The 13,457-nt window shown below is 35.2% G+C and overlaps 1 protein-coding gene across 1 annotated transcript in view; it reads right to left on the bottom strand.

Annotated features, from left to right (window-relative positions):
* NDNF (neuron derived neurotrophic factor) overlaps window positions 1-4,698 on the bottom strand; it is a 28,390-nt gene extending 23,692 nt beyond the window's left edge. The window contains exon 1 of the mRNA XM_034442677.3: window positions 3,944-4,698. The gene's annotated coding sequence lies outside the window, so the exon portion shown is untranslated. The remainder of the gene's footprint in view (window positions 1-3,943) is intronic.
* Between the last annotated feature and the right edge of the window lie 8,759 nt (window positions 4,699-13,457).

Raw genomic sequence — 13,457 nt, 5'->3', positions numbered from 1 at the left:
ATAAATATATGTAAATAAATAAATAAACCTGTCCTTTTTTAAAAAAAAAAATCCCTCTATACTAAAAATGTCATTTTTAAAAGAGTGAGAAGGGTTCAAAAGAATATTTCCTGTTAGGAATATGGCTGATCAAAAATGATAAATCATTGGTATAAATGACTATTTATTTTACAAGACCCATTTATGATAGGAACATTAGACAATAACATGGATATACATTTCTAGAAACATAAGTTTTACCCATATATAAGTTAAAAATAGCTGCATTATAAATGCAATATTGTAATGAACTACTTGCCAAAAATGTAAAAAATGAAGATAAAACTATTAGCCATTGTTTCATTCAGTGCAATTGTCTTTGAATGTTTATAAGATAAAGCTACCCCTAAACATGGTTTAATCCTGCAAAGGTTCTAATAAGAACCAGGCATTATGAATCAATTGCACCAGTACTTGTCTGTCTTCCAAAGAACTATCACATACAATTCAACATACTAATTTTGACCTATAAACCTCTAAGTGATTTGTAATCTCAATAAGATGGAATGTATCTTCTTGTGTGGATCTGTTTGGTCTCTTTATAATCTTCAAAATGTTTTTCTTTTTCTTGCTATGGCCCTCAGTGAAAAGTTTGAAGGTATCCATGGAATAAAATGCCTTTTCATTATGGTCTCTCTGGTTTTGAAATGCCTTTCCTTTACACCTGCTACCCTTTTTTGGTGCCAGGTGTCCTGTTGTCTAGGTTTTATTTCTAATTCCTTTCTCTGATGCCTGATATAGCTTTTATGTAATATATAATAGTTTTCTATAATAAATGTTATAACTGTTATGTAATAAGTGATGTATTTTAGTCTCACTATTTTGATATCTTCTATCAATATTGTTTCTACATGCTGTTTCTAAAATATGGTTTCCATTGTTTTAATTTTATTCTAATTTCTTCAATGTCTTTGTATTTGAAACATCTGGATAATAATAACAATATTATTATATTATGTAATAAAAATAATAAATATTAATAAAACCTATCTTCACAATCTGCATTAAGTGACTATACAGGTTCACTCTGTATTCACATTAATATTCTTGAGACTTGAATTATTCAGGTTCCTGAATGCCTCTTCTAATATGCATTTCAAAATTACTCTATAGTTTTCTAACAAAAAGCAGGTTTAATATTATAGAATTACCCTGTATTTCCATTATATTTTGTCTCTAAATACATTTCTGGATACTTCTTTAATGTCATAATACTAGACATGCAAATAATACACATGTTTACTCAGAAATAAAACAGCTGTGTTCATAGGACTGCAGTCTAAGACCTGTTTTGAAGTAATCCTATTAACAATGGCACTTGTTTCTGAGCAGACATGCACAGAAATGGACTAGTCAAATATAGATTTATGTGAAAAAGTATCTGAGATAAAATCTGATACTATCAATTTTGGTTCAGTTATCAAATTTAAAAAGGGGAAATCTAAGCCGCTCAAATGAATCTGAAATCATTTTTACACACAGTTGAGCATAGAGAGTAACCAACCAAATCCTTAAAAAAGATGCTATGATTGGAATTTGATCCCATATTACCATTATAATTCCCCTACGCTATTACTGATTCAAAATTAAACAGACCATCTTTTTAAAATAATTTTTATTGTGAGCATCTATATTATTGTTCAATGAAAATGTCACATATTCAGATTTGTGCATTGTTTGTTTTTAAAAAGTGGTCAAGAATAACAATAGAGCTGAAGAGCTACAAACAGAACTTCTGTTCCCTATCTTTCCACTTGTTTCAAAGACAGCATTGTCTCTCCACCCCTTCCCCATTTGTCAGTGGTATTGGCAAAATATTGCACTGATCTGTATCACTAACTTATCTAACTTGAAGAAAGTTAGGATACTTAATCATGGAAGTATTAAATAAGTCCTGTACAAAGAGTACAGATATTCACCAATTATATATTATTTGAGAGATTGAAAAGTTCTATTTACAAATAATGAAGAGATATTTCATAGTCATGTTTTCAATTGTTAACTAAAATGTCTAATACAATCCATAAATAATTAATTTTCACTTGTTCTACTAGCACAGGTTCAATTACTTTGCTTTATTGTGACAATTTAAAGCAGGGTTATTGCCAAAATCAAATGCAAGGCTATTCCATACTAGAATTTCCAAAAATGCATAAGTGAAAACTATTTTAAAATCATCTAGAAAACCATATTTATTTCTGTAGAATGTATGCTTAATAATAAATAATCCTATGCAGCAGGTCTATTGAAAACAAGACATATTTTTAAAGAAATATTTTATTTTTTATTTGCATGGGGTTTGTGTGTGTGTGTGTGTGTGTGTGTGTGTGTGTCAAGCACTTGAAACATAGTAGAAGATAAAACTGAAATTAATCCCAGGACCAACTGTTACTGAAATTTGGAAAACAAGCCAAAGCATTGAAAAAAAATATGAAAATTTACATGGCTGAAACTATTCTGACTGTTTTTAAACAACTGATTACACTTCAGCTTGATAGTTTAGATTTTGCTTTGGTCAGGCTATGATGATGATTTAGATGGAGGCAAGTGCCAGTATCCCATATCCTCTAAGTATTTAGGCTGCACAAAATTTTGGAAGAAAGTAATTACAATCATAGATGGAATGTAAGAATTTACATTAAATATATATGTATCTTATACATTTATGCCCCTTATCTATCTCTTCTTGCTTACTCTGCATTTCTTGCTTTTCCTTTTGCAACAACTTTCTGAATGCAAACCTGCCACCTATGTCTGCTCCTATTTTGTGAAAAACTTTACAGTAGAAATAATAAATGGTTCACCTTAGAAAAGGACATGTTACTGTTGGATTGAAAGAAAACCAACATAATAAGCAAACATTCCAGGCACCAAAAATGAAAAGCTTTTAGACAGGCTTGTAGAAAAGCTTCTACAAACTCATTGAGCTCCAATAAGTCTAATAGGGAGCCTTTGCTCAGTTCCTCATGTGTTACATCAAATAAACCGCAGGGAATGGGAAGGAACAGGACAGAAAGTAACTTTGGAGTGAAGGGAAATAATGAAACCTTGTTGAGCGACTCTGCAAAGTTGAATCTCATTGAAACTGCCCCACACCACCAACTGGCAGAGGAAAAGATTTACTCTGGGCTGTTCCTTCTCTTTCCTTCCCAGTGGCAGGCACACTGTTGTTAGGGAAAGGAGTGACGACAATCGGGATTAAGACTGGCAAGGCAGAATCGTCTCATCATAAGATTGCGGAAAGCCAACAAAAACCGCAAGAACATAAAAAGAGAAATGGTGCTACCCTGCGATTGGAAAAAAAAAACAACCACCACCAGGCTTCATAAAACTTTACAGATTTAAGTTCCTAAGAGAGATCGGATCTTGTCTGTCAAAATTAGAATATCCTTCTTTAGGTCTTGACCCTCAATCTTTTTCAGAGTTATGTGCTGGGTAGTCCACTACGGCAAACAACCTAATGAATTGGTTGCCATTATAAAAGTGAAGAAGGTGGAGAAAAGAAAGAGATGAGACAGAATAGCCATGTATTTACAAGTTTCCAAAGATGCTGCACACAGAGCGCGCAGCCTCTTAGGAATCTGTAAACGGTTCTGCAACTTCCTGGAGTGGCAATCGGGGCAATCTAGGCAGGGCTCGAAGCTGAAACCCAGATTCCTTTCCGTGGACTCAGGAGGGAGAGTCAGGAGCGGAGCAGACCTGGCTCTCCTTTACGCCCCAAAGAAAATCAATAGTTAACTCCAACTATTCTAAAGCATCAGCGAGATCCCGTCCAAAGGCTCAGAATTCCTTAGCCGCCCAAGCCAGGCGATTTAGGATGGCTTCTCTGCTACTGTTGGAATTACTGCCCCCCAACTCGGCGAGCTGTGGCCGCGCGGAAAACCTTGCCCGGCGTCCCGCTTACCTGAAGAGCCAAGCCTTGTTTGGCCCGCGCCGACCTTGCCCAAAGTTCGTCAGGCGATGAGCCTCGGCTCCGAAGGACCACCGAGCTCGCCCGGAGTTCCTTGCCTGCCAAGAAACAGCAGGGCAAGGCAACTAATAGACTTTCCCCCAAGTCCGAAGCCCTCGTCGCCACTTGCGTCGCACTCGGCCGCTCGTTTGCTTTGATTTTGTTCTTTTTTTTGTTGGTGTTGGTGTTGTTTTCAGCGGGCAGAAGGAGGGCAGGCGGAGGCTGGTTAGATTGTTTCCATTCTTCCAGCGAGGAAAACTCTCCAAAGGGAAAAAAAGAGAGAGAGACTGAGGCGAAATTGGCGCTGGGAGGGGAGAGGATCTCTTGGGAACCCGAGAACGACGGCCAGCAATGACTTTATTTTAACGTTTAGGCCAGCCGACAGGGAAAGGCGTTTGTCCGCGCGAGTCTTAGTAATGCGCTGCCTGCCCGGGTGGCTGAGCTAGACATGTGGTGTTCGCCCTGAATGTCACTTGAGTGCGGCGTGGAAGAGAGCCTCTCCCCCCCCCCAACAAGCCCAAGCCCAGGCACAGCCCCCTGCTGCTCTCCCTCCCCGGCCTGTTGCCACCACACACGCTCCCTCGCACACGCAGCGCCGCCGAGCACCAACTAGGCGCCTGTGCAACGCCCGGCTAGGTCCCGTCACGGGCGCCTTTTCTCTCCCGCGCCAGTTGCCTCGAGGGATAGCGGAGGTGGGGGGGGGTTGTGTTGGGCAGCCCACCCCGCACACGCTTGTAGGCGGGCTTACCTCAGGCGGGGAGGAAGAATTCCTCAAAGCCTTCCTTAAGCTTTGGCGAGGAAATATTAGTTTTACTTCTTACTAAAAAGGTTCTTGTAGTGCCTGCGCTAACTTGGTCCAATGCCAGTCTTCTGGCCCAGGCAACCGGTTGCAAGCAGGTGTTTTATGATATATAACCAACCGAGAGATATGCCTGCCCAGGACATGAAGAGGAGTTATTATGGCTACAGGACAGCACAGTACAAACCAGCATTTTCTAATCTCACTTGTATCTGATCAGCTTCAGTGTTTCTCTTGTGCCCTTCATTAGCAACAGCATCTTGGTTTTAATGGTGAAAGAAATTCCTGTCCTCTTCCTCATCAGCACTGATCCATGATATTTTTTTACAAGGAGATGTCAGAAAAAGACCTGGGACTTTGGCACTTCAACCAACAGGCCAAATAACTGAATCTTTATGCTGAACATCTGGAATCTACTGTCTTTCCATTTTAAAATTTAAAGTGTTCAGCAAATCTCAGGCTAAACACATACATACACACACACATACACACAAATCAATACTTAAGAATCAAATTAGATTGTATACGTGGGATAACTATTTCACCAGGTTCCATGAAACAACTCAAAATAAGAGGTTTAATATGTTTCATCTAGCAGAACTCAATACAGGCTTTGAGCAAGCCTATATTATTATTAATTTTATCTCAGTAAGTCTTAAAGCCAAAATATGCCCAAAATATGTTCAAAGTAAAATATAAAGCCCAAATTATGACTTTGCATAACATCAAACAGTAGTATAATTGACAAGCACTAAACACAAGATGTTTATGCTTGTGTCATCCAGTTTTTATTGCAAGCACTTTTCAATCCAAACAGAAACAAAGTCATTGTTGGTGTCACTCTACTAGTAGTTTTATGATTTCAAATATTCACACTCAGTGTCAGAGAATAAGAAATAACTATGACTCCAATACCTGGTGTCCCAAATTTGCAAAGTAACACAATGCTGTCATCCAAAATAGACCATATATTGGAAAACTCTTGCTTTGTGACATGATCTGAATTAGTGCTTCTTTACCAATATTAGCTACTTTGTGAGATGGTCTATTGTATCACCTGTAAAACCTCTGGGGCAGGGTTTTGGTATTGTACCATCATCATAAAAATTAGAAACTGTATTTAAGCTTCTCTTAGCTGTTATACCAGGTGTGTGTATTGCTAATATCAGAAAAATGAAAGGAAAAATCATATTCAGGGCAAATGTACATTTAAGCTTCTTATGATTTCTTTGTTGTTGTTCAGTCGCTAAGTTGTGTCTGACTCTTCACGACCCCATGGACTCCAGAACCCCAAAACCACCACCTCTGCCCTTCACTGTCTCCCAGAGTCTGCCCAAACTCATGCCAACTGTGTCAATGGCAGTATCTAACCATCTCATCTTCTGCTGTCCCATTTTTCCTTTTGCCTTCAATCTTTTCCCAAATCAGGATCTCTTCACATTTGGTAACTAAATTATTTGAGTTTCAGCCTCAGTATTTAATTTCTAGTTACATAAATATATAATTTGCACACACACACTAAATTTATGATGTCATATTTAGACTACCTCTCGTTACCATGGTGGGAAAAAATCTCAGCTTCAAAATACTTTTGAAAGATGCTAATTTCTGCAGATATTTCCAGTTTTATCATTATATTTTTATAACATAATTAGATTTAAAGTCTTGGCAAAAATTATTGACTGAAAATTATTACAAATAGTAAGGTGGAATAGTGAGAAATGCTTTCGCCACTTAATGAGAAGGAAGGACTCACTGGAGAAGAGCCTAATGCTGGGAACGATTAAGGGCAAAAGAAGAATAGGATGGCAAACAATGAGGTGGCAGGATGGAGTCACTGAAGCAGCTGGCGTGAATTTAAATGGTGTCTGGGGGATGGTAGAGGACAGGAAGGCCTGGAGGAAAGTTGTCCATGGGGTCGCAATGGGTCAGACATGACTTCGCAACTAACAACAACAACAACAACATGAAGTTTTGAGCAAAGTTCTGAGCATCCTTGCATGCCTCCATAAAATTATAATCGATCATGGAAAAGATAATTAAGTTATTTTCCAACTATAGCTTAATAACAGATATTAAGTGGCTTAATGAGAGCATTTATTCATAATCACACTCCATATTATATTATTAGTCTGATGACACGTTTATCACACTTCTTACAAAAAAGAATGCTTACCTGTTAATCACTAATCAGTATCTCTCTCTCATCTTAAAGCTGCCTACGCATAATAACTTAATAATCATGCTGATAATTTTATATTGATTATTGATTTATATACATTGATATATTGATAATTTAAGTATCTTTCTAATATCAGTGTATATTTGTAATACACCCAAAATATTTTAAACAGTATTTTTAAGTATGTCTTTATTGTTTATATCATCATATTCATCATACCTTTCTTAATTATATAGGCTGTATTATCACTGAAAATGATGATACCGTTTAAAATGTTGTCCTGTTTTGCAAAAAAATCCACTTTATAGAAAATACATTTGTTGGTCTATATACTTCTTTCTCTTTTATTGTTGTTAGTTGCGATATCTTTCTCTGTATATCATGCTAAATGCCAAATTACATATGTTTCTGTGGGAGTGTGATGGGATTTCCCAATGTTTGTTTTTAGCTGAAAATGATAAAATTTTGAGTTAATATCTTTCTAATTAAAATTGTTGTTAAAGTTATTGCTGCTAGTGAGAAACGTTTCCTATTGGGGTTGGTAGTAAAGCTTTCAATTATAAAAAACAGCAGGAGAAGAAGGTTAAGCACCATTTCTTCCTGGACTGCTACCTAATCCAAATCAGGACCAACTTTAATTTAATTTAATCTATGTACAATTTAGATACATATATTTAAAAGCCATCATGGAATTACTTGATTTCAAATATTTGCTTTTTTAATTGGTAAGAATCTGGTAAACCTTTCTAAGTTTGTCTTCAAGTACAGTTAGCAAATTGCAATGTGAAAGGGGTACACATGTATATGTATCAAATTGCTGTTGACTCTTAACAACCACATAACAAGATTTTATTTGGGATTATCTGGTTTTTCATGCTTTCCATTGCACAGTGATCCAGTCCATCCACTCTTGCTGTCTGTCCTCCTTTTCTCTTTTCTTTCCTACTATTGTAGATCTCTCAAGAAAACTAGGTGTTGCATAATGTGTTCAAAATATAACAATTTGAGCTTAGCCGTTTGTGCCTCAAGTGAGAACCGTATATTGATTTGTTTTTCTGATCATTTTGACTATTCATGGTATTCTTAGGAGTCTCCTACAAAATCAAAGTTCAGAACTGTCAGTATTCTAGTTTCTAATGTTTCTTCAAAGTCAAATTTCTATTGCCCTACAATGTCTCAGGGAAACCCAGTGCTTTCACAGTTCTAATTTTTGTAAATAAAAAAAATATCATGGCATGTAAATATCTTTTCCAAGGTTTTCTTTACTAATCTACCAAGGGCTACTCTGTGATATGGTGATGGTGCAATCCGATGTCCACTTAAAATATACCTAAATAAATGTGTATATCATAAGAAATGAATCTGAGAATTTCTGAAAAATTCTAAACTCTCAATATTATCCCCAACTGTTGGGATTGCTGGGGATAGTAGTTTAGTAACATTTGAAACACCATGACTTTGTGTGTAGGAATTGACTGAATAAAAAAAACCAAAACAAATCCAGTACACCTGTATTATAAAAATCAAAAAGACTGAAAACTTTTAAAATCTTTAACCAACCTTTTTTTTCTTTAACCAAAAGAAGAGATAGCTTCGATGAAAAGAAATAAAATAAGCTACCAAAGTTAGTAAAGCCTGGAATAATTTGAGAACTCTTTTAATTACAGTATAATTCTGGGAAACCTTCTTTGTTAAACAGTGCTAATTGAAAATATTCATTATATTAACACTGCCGAAAATGTGATGCATAAAATCCATCCATAGAATTTATTTTTGCCATACTTGGTTCTTGCTAAGCTTGCCTTATATATTGTTTATTCATTTGGCCTGATATTTGCATATGACTTAACCCTTTCTATAGTCAGTGATTATTTAATGCCTGTATAAATTTTCATAATTTCTCCCACTTCCCTTCTCTATAAACCCAGATCCTTTTGCGTATTTAGGATTAATATTACTCACCCATTTATATATATCTCTTTATCATATACATATCTATATATCTATATATCTATATATCTATATATCTATCTATCTATATCTATCTATCTATCTATCTATCTATCTATCTATCTATATCTGCAGGCATATTTATAATTCATGTTTTACAATTCTAATAAATGGCAAGTATCATGATTCAGTTAAGCTTAATTTTCCAAAGTCTGACTTTAGTTCTGTTGTAATATAATTACCGTACTTCACTACATATCTGGAGATATGATACTAGTTAGTGCACATGATATTTCAATGAAGATTCTCAATCATCCAAGTAGAGTTCTTTGAAAATTGAGTCATGGCAACAGGAATTAATTTTTCCTTGAAACTGCCTATCCAAGCAGCTTCTTCAGTTTTACCAACTAATTAGGGTGACTATCAAGACAGTAATTGAAATGTATCAACTAAGGTTGAAGTGTAGGTGATTCCTGCAGTCTACCACTTTTCTTGCTATCATTTGAATGTGTCTTGCAATATGTTGATGAAGATTCTCAATATTATGTACATGATGTTTTTAGTTCTAATCTCAATCCATCCATCAATCAGAATAGAGCTGGAAGGGGCCTTGGAAGTCTTCTAGCCCAATTGATTAATTTTATGAGAGAAGCAATAGATTATGTATTCCACTTTACTTTACTAGCACCTGGTTTAATACTAAAATATAATACTTAGCTATGGCATAACAGCTAATGCTAAAAATACTTTGAATCATCCCAAAGATCAAAATTTGTCTGAGTGCCATGGAATTGGATGTGTTCTAATTTTATGCAGAACTTCTAACAGACTATAGTCATACAATATTTCTTTTTCCATTCTTATTAAAAAGGAAACACACATGCAGTTTTTGAGCCTAAACATCATATTTGTTTGGCAGACAGACAGCATGAATGCAGATGGGTCAATCACTCTCTCTCAGCCCAACCTACGTCACAGGGTGGTTGTGAGGAAATCAGGAGGAGGAAGGTGTGTTGAATATGTTAGCCGCCTTAAGTTATCTGTAAAAATAATAAAGGCTGGATACAAATAAATAAATAAAATAATACGTGCATATATATCGTTAACAGTGATTTTTGGCTCTGAAGGGACTGTATATGCATATATCTGTAATATAATATATGCAGAATGCATATGTCAGGCAATATGCATTATATATGCATAATAAAACTATTTCTTGCTCCTATAGGAGAATCATATTCTATTATTCTTGAACTTTCTTCTTTTTCTTTTGTTTGGAGTCATAAATAGGAGGGAAAAGCTTAAATATCTGATGAAAACGTCACAAGGGAACGTTTGTTTCATGTGCCAAATCTGATTATAAAGTTATAAAATTATATGAAAGATAAAGTTGAAGAACCTTATTGTAAAAATGCATGTGCAAAATAATGAAAACAGGATTAGTACTCAAAACATAGCTTTATTACACTCTATACAAAGGAGTAAAGAATAGAAGAAGGATTATTTAAATATACAATATATTTTAAATTATTTAAAAAATGGCTTGAAACTACTTTTGTAGGTGCATGTTGTATATGGTTACTCAGAAGTAGACTCATATAGCATAAAGCTCTGTCTGCTTATTGAGAAGAGAACTGTCAATAAATATTATTGCTAAATACCTACATTAATATAAATTATCCATCCAAAGCAATAGTTTTAAAGGGAGGCTATTGATTTGTGTCTGTGTGTCTGTGTGTGTGTGTGCGCGTGCGCATGTACACGCATGCTCTGAATGACTGCCACTTCCCAATTACATTTGCCTGATCCACTAGATCCGGCAGACCAGGTGTTATATGAATCCTATCAGGAAGGGAGCTAAATTTGGTGGGTCCTAGACTAGAGCCTTTCCTGCTGTAGTCCCCACTCTATAGAACATTCTATGCCCTGAAGTGAGGCTGGTTTTATCCCCATTGAAGCGATGATATCAGGCCTGGAAACCCAAAGGAATTGGTGAAATACTGACATGGTTCCATTATTATTAACTTCTGTTCTTAGCCTAATTGTTCTTTCTTAACCCTGTGACTTTTAAAATGTTTAAATTTTAATAATAATTGTATATTTTAATTGTTTTTAGCCTTATTGTACATCACCTACAGTCACTTGGTTGTGAGATCAGCGGCCATGTAAATTTAACAATACAATACAGAAATAAATGCTATTTTCCCAATATTTTTTCCCTTCACTTATTTACACATTAAATCATTTATGATTTTTTTCCTGTGTTTTTAGAGCTATTTTGTTTGTCCTGTTTATTTATTTTTTTAAAATCTATTTCCACTAAGGGCTAATTCCTAATTATTGCTACTTTGTCTTTCATTACTATTTCATCAATAACATTATCTAACATATTCTCATTATGCCTCAATAAAAAATTCTTTCTCTGAAATGTGTGTGGCTTCCATTTTTAAAGTCTAAATGCCCTCTGGGAGCTATGGATTTAAGAATTCTTCAGTTAAGCAATTTTGTTTGCATACTGCTGCCATTGTACAACAAGAATGGCAATGTTGTTGAAAACAGCACATTGTTTCACTGATTTACTATGGCATATATGTTTTTCAGGTGGTCTTACGAAAATAAAATATATCTCTGAATGTATACAGAATGCTTTCCTAAATGGAATCATTTTCCATAAAAACCTTCTATAAGGCAAAAACCTAGAAATTCATATAAACTTTTGCTTCAATAATCAGACAACAAAGATTTTGCAAGAGAGTTTCATTACATTAAAAAGAAATGCTCATTCCCAAATAATTGGGTTCCAGTACAGAAAAAATGGCAAAGGAACCATTTGTTGACCTGACAAAGATATTTTTGCCTCTGCTTCACATAAAATTCAGACTGATGAAAATTTTTGTGAAAGCAATGAATAAGGAAGGTGAAGTTTTCATTATTTGAGACAGATGTCTCCAAGAATAAGTGATGCCAAGATTAAGAAAGGCATTTTGTGGGTGCACAGGACAGATACACCATCAATGATAAGTGGTTCAATGAACTGCTAGTGGGGCCAGAGAAAATGGCCTGGAAAGCATTAAAGGATGTTGTTGAGAATTTTCTTGACAACTACAGAGCACCAATACATTCAGCTGGTTGATGAACATTTTACAGGATACAAATGCAACATATCATTTTCTGCATTCTCTTTTGGACTTCTTTCCTGAAAATCTAGGTGCAATAAACACGGTGAAAATTTTCACCGGAATATTGCCACAATAGAAAAACAGTATCAAGGCAACTGGAATCCATCAATACTGGAAGACTGTTATTGGACACTGCAGCAAGATACATCAGACACGGAGTATAAATGAAAATCAGCAGAAAGACACTTTTGGCCCTGTTAAATTCATGCAGCATGTTGGAAACATTATGTAATTAAATACATTATAGTCATTAAAAGTTAATTTCATATTTCTCAAGATTTCTAAATGATACAGACATTCTGAAATTATATGTTCAGTTTGAAGAGGTTTATCATAATTACCAAGTTTTTCAGAAAGCAAAACATTTGCTGAGGTCATATTCCCAATCACAGCAATACTCAACAATCCAAACTTGAACAAATACAAAATATTTTATCTGAGCAGAAAGCTATATTTTCAGTTCAAAGCAACTTGTCTAAGTCTCTTGTAACAGTTGGGTTAGGCTAATTTTTACATATAGAATGCACATGTGTTCAGGCATAAGCCCAATTTTAAATATAGAATATCATGGAATATCAAGGTATACAAACATTTGTATTCAACATGTCTAGAAACATGTACCCTATATGACAAGCATTTGAAGTCTTATTAAAGTAGATGGATTGTATATGATTAAAGTATCTAAATAAGAAGCATGCAATCTTAGTCTTGAATTATATGCAAAATCAACTGGAAATCGTCCTGTACATGTTAAAAGGTCTGAGAAATTGCATTACCAAAAGCACATTGCTGCTTCTTACAGATGAATGGGGAGATCAAAAAAGTCTTGTGCCATTTTAATAAAGAGCGTTATAGCTTCTAAAGATTTACAAAAGAGCTTACAAAAAGGAACATGTTGGGGTTAAGATGCCAGAGGTGTCTTTGTAGGTTTTGCTGTAAATGGCTAACAGAGCTATCTGTTTGGAAACCGAATACATAATCGCTTCAAAATATACCGTCTGTGATCAGAGTGAAAAAGAACAAACAATCAGCAGTTTGTCTTGGCTTTCCTGCCACATTTCTCTAAATTGGCAAGATGAGTAAGTTGAAATGGCTAAGACACAATTCTGAAAGTGAAAAACCAGTCAGGATGGATTAGCATACAGTTTGCTTACTCTGTAGTGATGCACTGTTCAGTCATTTGGTTGCTTCTTGAAACACTGTGACAATGCATCCAAATCCTGAACTGGATTTCTGGATTACCTTCATGAAAAAAATTCCTTTGATTTAAATTTGTACATGCTACATACAAACTATCTGCTTATATTTTTTAGATATTATAGTTTCCTTCAACACTTCCTTCCTGGCACTCCTACTTGT

Source organism: Pantherophis guttatus, chromosome 8 (genome assembly GCF_059756535.1).
Source record: "Pantherophis guttatus breed Tessera chromosome 8, ASM5975653v1, whole genome shotgun sequence".
Classification (NCBI taxonomy): Eukaryota; Metazoa; Chordata; class Lepidosauria; order Squamata; family Colubridae; genus Pantherophis; species Pantherophis guttatus.
This window is presented reverse-complemented; position numbering and strand designations above follow the sequence as displayed.